This window comes from Salmo salar, chromosome 16 (assembly GCF_965601325.2).
Source record: "Salmo salar chromosome 16, fSalSal1, whole genome shotgun sequence".
Taxonomy (NCBI): domain Eukaryota; kingdom Metazoa; phylum Chordata; class Actinopteri; order Salmoniformes; family Salmonidae; genus Salmo; species Salmo salar.
In genome coordinates this window covers 1,867,418-1,873,417 of record NC_138306.1, presented here as the reverse complement: position 1 = coordinate 1,873,417, position 6,000 = coordinate 1,867,418, and positions in this window count along the sequence as shown.

Genomic DNA, 6,000 nt, shown 5'->3' with positions numbered 1-6,000 from the left:
ATCTGACCGAACAAGAGCCATGGAACGATGATGTCCCATTAGACACCTGGCGCGCGAGTTCATGTTGGGTACCCTCGTTCCAATACGTTATAAAAGAGTATGCATTCGTCCACCTTGAATATTATTCATGTTCTGGTTAAAAAAGGCCCTAATGATTTATGCTATACAACGTTTGACATGTTTGAACGAACGTAAATATATTTTTTCCCCTCGTTCATGACGAGAAGTCCGGCTGGCTTAGATCATGTGCTAACAAGACGGAGATTTTTGGACATAAATGATGAGCTTTTTTGAACAAAACTACATTCGTTATGGACCTGTGATACCTGGAAGTGACATCTGATGAAGAGAATCAAAGGTAATGGATTATTTACATAGTATTTTCGATTTTAGATCTCCCCAACATGACGTCTAGTCTGTATCGCAACGCGTATTTTTCTGGGCGCAGTGCTCAGATTATTGCAAAGTGTGATTTCCCAGTAAGGTTATTTTTAAATCTGGCAAGTTGATTGCGTTCAAGAGATGTAAATCTATAATTCTTTAAATGACAATATAATATTTTACCAATGTTTTCTAATTTTAATTATTTAATTTGTGACGCTGACTTGACTGCCGGTTATTGGAGGGAAACGATTTCCTCAACATCAATGCCATAGTAAAACGCTGTTTTTGGATATAAATATGAACTTGATAGAACTAAAAATGCATGCATTGTCTAACATAATGTCCTAGGAGTGTCATCTGATGGAGATTGTAAAAGGTTAGTGCATCATTTTAGCTGGTTTTATGGTTTTGGTGACCCTGTCTTTGAATTGACAAAACATTACACACAACTCTTGTAAATGTACTGTCCTAACATACTCTAAATTTATGCTTTCGCCGTAAAACCTTTTTGAAATCGTAAAACGTGGTTAGATTAAGGAGATGTTTATCTTTCAAAGGGTGTAAAATAGTTGTATGTTTGAAAAATTTGAATTTTGACATTTATTTGGATTCAAATTTGCCGCTCTTGAAATGCACCTGCTGTTGATGGAGTGCACCACGGGTGGCACGCTAGCGTCCCACCTAGCCCATAGAGGTTAAGAAGTCGATGGACAGGTGCGACCATGGTCGTTGTGGAACGGGGAGGGGCTGTAACTTCCCTCTCGGTAGATGCCTAGGAGCCTTACTCTGGGCACACACCGAACAGGAAGAGACATAGGACCTCACGTCCTTAGCCAAGGTGGGCCACCAGTACTTCCCCGTTAGACCCCGCACTGTCCTCGCCTCACCAGGATGACCCGCAGTAGGTAGCGTGTGCGCCCACCGAATCAAACGATCACGAACACCGAGCGGCACATACATGCGCCCTACGGGCACCTGCGCAGGCGCAGGTTCCAACACCAATGCCCGCTCGATGTCCGCGTCCACCTCCCATACCACTGGTGCCACCAGCCTAGATGCTGGAATGATGGGAGTTGGATCGATGGGCCGGTCCTCCGTGTCATAGAGACGGGACAGCGCGTCGGCCTTAGTATTCAGGGAACCCGGTCTATAGGAGATGGTAAACCTAAACCGGGCGAAGAACATGGCCCACCTCGCCTGACGTGGATTCAGTCTCCTCGCTGCCCGGATGTACTCCAGGTTTCGGTGGTCGGTCCAGATGAGAAAGGGGTGTTTAGCCCCCTCAAGCCAGTGCCGCCACACCCTCAGAGCTTTAACCACCGCTAGCAACTCCCTGTCCCCCACATCATAGTTACGCTCCGCCGAACTGAGCTTCTTCGAAAAGAAAGCGCAGGGGCGGAGTTTCGATGGCGTACCCGAGCGCTGTGATAGCACGGCACCCACCCCAGCCTCGGATGCGTCCACCTCCACTACGAACGCTAAAGACGGGTCCGGGTGCGCCAACACGGGTGCGTCGGTGAACAGCGCCTTCAACCTCTTGAAGGCTCCGTCCGCCTCCGTCGACCATCACAAACGCACCCCCTTCAGCAGTGAGGTAATGGGAGCCGCTACCTGGCCAAAACCCCGGATAAACCTCGGGTAGTAATTGGCAAAGCCTAAGAACCGCTGCACCTCCTTCACCGTGGTTGGAGTCGGCCAATTACGCACGGCCTTAACGCGGTCACACTCCATCACCACCCCCGTGGTGGAAATGCGATAACCCAGAAAGGAGACGGCTCGTTTGGAAAACTCACACTTCTCATCCTTAACGTACAGGTCATGCTCCAGCAGTCTACCAAGCACCTTGCGCACCAGGGACACATGCGCAGAGCGGGTGGCGGAATATATCAGAATGTCATCGATATAGACAATCACGCCCTGCCCGTGCAGGTCCCTGAGAATTTTGTCAACAAAGGATTGAAAGACGGCTGGAGCATTTTTCAACCCATACGGCATGACGAGGTACTCATAATGGCCTGATGTGGTACTAAAAGCGGTTTTCCACTCGTCTCCCTTCTTGATCAGCACCAGATTATACGCGCTCCTGAGATCCAATTTTGTGAAGAACTGTGCTCCGTGAAATGATTCCACCGCCGTAGCGATGAGAGGTAGTGGGTAACTAAATCCCACCGTGATAGCGTTTAGACCTCGGTAATCAATGCACGGACGCAGACCTCCCTCCTTTTTCTTCACAAAAAAGAAACTCGAGGAAGCGGGTGAGATGGAGGGCCGAATGTACCCCTGTCCCAGGGATTCCGTGACATATGTCTCCATAGCCGCCGTCTCCTCCTGTGACAAGGGGTACACGTGACTCCTGGGAAGCGCAGCGTTTACCTGGAGATCTATCGCACAATCCCCCTGTCGATGAGGTGGTAATTTAGTCGCCCTCTTTTTACAAAAAGCGATCGCCAAATCGGCGTATTCAGGGGGAATGCGCACGGTGGACACCTGTTCTGGACTCTCCACCGACGTGGCACCGATGGAAACTCCTAGAAACCTCCCTGAACACTCCTCTGACCACCCCTGGAGAACCCCCTGTTTCCACATAATATGGGGATTGTGACCAGCCAGCCAGGGGACCCCCAGCACCACCGGAAACGCAGGTGAATCAATAAGGAAAAAACGAATGCGTTCCATATGATTCCCCTGCGTTACCATGTCCAGTGGCACCGTAGACTCCCTGACTAGCCCTGACCCTAATGGTCGGCTATCTAGGGAGTGCACGGGGAAAGGGGAATCTATCGGCACCCGCGGAATGCCCAGCTTAATGGCAAGTCCACGGTCCATAAAATTCCCAGCTGCGCCTGAATCGACTAGCGCCCTATGCTGGGAAGAGGGGAAAAATTTAGTAAAAAAAAATTGTAAAAACACGTGACCAACAGGGGGTTCTGGTTGAATCTGGTGCTGACTCACCTGAGGTGACCGAGAAGTGTTCTGCCTGCCATCTCGACTCCCAGACTGGCTCCTCCAGCACCGGTCGGCCGTGTGTCCTCTCCGACCACAGCTGGTGCAAGAGGAGCCACCTCCTCCGGTGCCCCTTGGCACGGCCCCTCCCACCTCGATAGGGGTAGGAGCGGGGGTGCACGGGGGTGGAACGGGCAGGACCCTCTCCGAACGCCCGCGGGCAGCCAGCAAATTGTCCAGACGTATGGACATATCAATCAGCTCGTCCAGGGACAGAGCTGTGTCCCGACAGGCCAGCTCCCTGCGGACGTCCGCTCGGACACTGCAGCGGTAGTGGTCTATGAGGGCCCTGTCGTTCCACCCCGCCCCAGCAGCCAAGGTCCTGAACTCCAGCGCGAAGTCCTGCGCACTCCTCGTCTCCTGCCTGAGGTGGAACAGCCGTTCACCCGCCGCTCTTCCTTCCGGAGGGTGGTCGAACACGGCCCGAAAGCGGCCGGGTAGTGGTCCCTCGCCGAGTCTGGACTGTTCCAGACCGCATTAGCCCACTCCAGAGCTCGGCCCGTCAGGCAGGAAACGAGGGCACTCACGCTCTCCTCCCCCGTGGGAGCAGGTCTGACGGTGGCCAGGTACAGCTCAAGCTGGAGCAAAAACCCCTGGCACCCAGCCGCCGCCCCATTGTACTCCCTCGGGAGCGCCAAACGAAGCGCGCCAGAGCCAGACGTCATGGGAGGCACAGATGGCTGTATCGGGGGAGGTGGAGGTGGAGAGAGGATACCACTTCTCTCCCATCGGTCCATCCTCTCCATCATCTGGTCCATGGCCGATCCGATGCGATGTAGGACTGTCGTGTGGTGGAGCACGCGTTCCTCCATCGAGGGCAGAGGAGTGCTCGCTGCTTCCGCTGATTCCATACCTTTATGGTGGTGCGGTTTTCTGTAACGGCGTTGGTAGTCGTGATTAGGAATGAGGCGCAGGAAGCAACGAGCACAGGGAGTGTTGTTCTTTTAATAACACTTTGAGAAAGAAAATCAAAGTTCCCAAACACAGGGGAATAAATAAAGTGTGACAATGCCAAGCCGAACATGAACAAGACAGTCAGAAACAACAATTAATCCCGCACGAAAAGGAGCGGGCCAGCTAACCTAAATAGCCCTTCTAATGGCTAATTTACCACAGGTGTGTAAAATAAAAAAAAGGGAAAAGCAAAGGGAATCGGTGGCAGCTAATAGACCGGTGACGACGACCGCCGAGCGCCACCCGAGCAGGAGGGGGCGCCACCGTCGGTGGGAATCGTGACAGCTGCGTGGTCCCATGGTGTTTATACTTGCGTACTATTGTTTGGACAGATGAACGTGGTACCTTCAGGCATTTGGAAATTGCTTCCAAAAGATGAACTAGACTTGTGGAGGTCTACAATTCTTTTTCTGAGGTCTTGGCTGATGTCTTTTGATTTTCCCATGATGTCAAGCAAAGAGGCACTGAGTTTGAAGGTAGGCATTGAAATACATCCACAGGTACACCTCCAATTGACTGAAATGATGTCAATTGGCCTATCAGAAGCTTCTAAAATTCTTGCAATCAATAGAATGATAAATATATATATATATATATATATATATATATAATTTTTTACTTTTTTTATATATATATATATATATATATATATATATATATATATATACACTGCTCAAAAAAATAAAGGGAACACTTAAACAACACAATGTAACTCCAAGTCAATCACACTTCTGTGAAATCAAACTGTCCACTTAGGAAGCAACACTGATTGACAATCAATTTCACATGCTGTTGTGCAAATGGAATAGACAACAGGTGGAAATTATAGGCAATTAGCAAGACACCCCCAATAAAGGAGTGGTTCTGCAGGTGGGGACCACAGACCACTTCTCAGTTCCTATGCTTCCTGGCTGATGTTTTGGTCACTTTTGAATGCTGGCGGTGCTTTCACTCTAGTGGTAGCATGAGACGGAATCTACAACCCACACAAGTGGTTCAGGTAGTGCAGCTCATCCAGGATGGCACATCAATGCGATCTGTGGAAAGAAGGTTTGCTGTGTCTGTCAGCGTACTGTCCAGAGCATGGAGGCGCTACCAGGAGACAGGCCAGTACATCAGGAGACGTGGAGGAGGCCGTAGGAGGGCAACAACCCAGCAGCAGGACCGCTACCTCCGCCTTTGTGCAAGGAGGAGCAGAAGGAGCACTGCCAGAGCCCTGCAAAATGACCTCCAGCAGGCCACAAATGTGCATGTGTCTCATCAAACGGTCAGAAACAGACTCCATGAGGGTGGTATGAGGGCCCGACGTCCACAAGTGGGGGTTGTGCTTACAGCCCAACACCGTGCAGGACGTTTGGCATTTGCCAGAGAACACCAAGATTGGCAAATTCGCCACTGGTGCCCTGTGCTCTTCACAGATGAAAGCAGGTTCACACTGAGCACGTGACCGACGTGACAGAGTCTGGAGACGCCGTGGAGAACATTCTGCTGCCTGCAACATCCTCCAGCATGACCGGTTTGGCGGTGGGTCAGTCATGGTGTGGGGTGGCATTTCTTTGGTAGGCCGCACAGCCCTCCATGTGCTCGCCAGAGGTAGCCTGACTGCCATTAGGTACCGAGATGAGATCCTCAGACCTCATGTGGCTGGAGTGTGTCAGC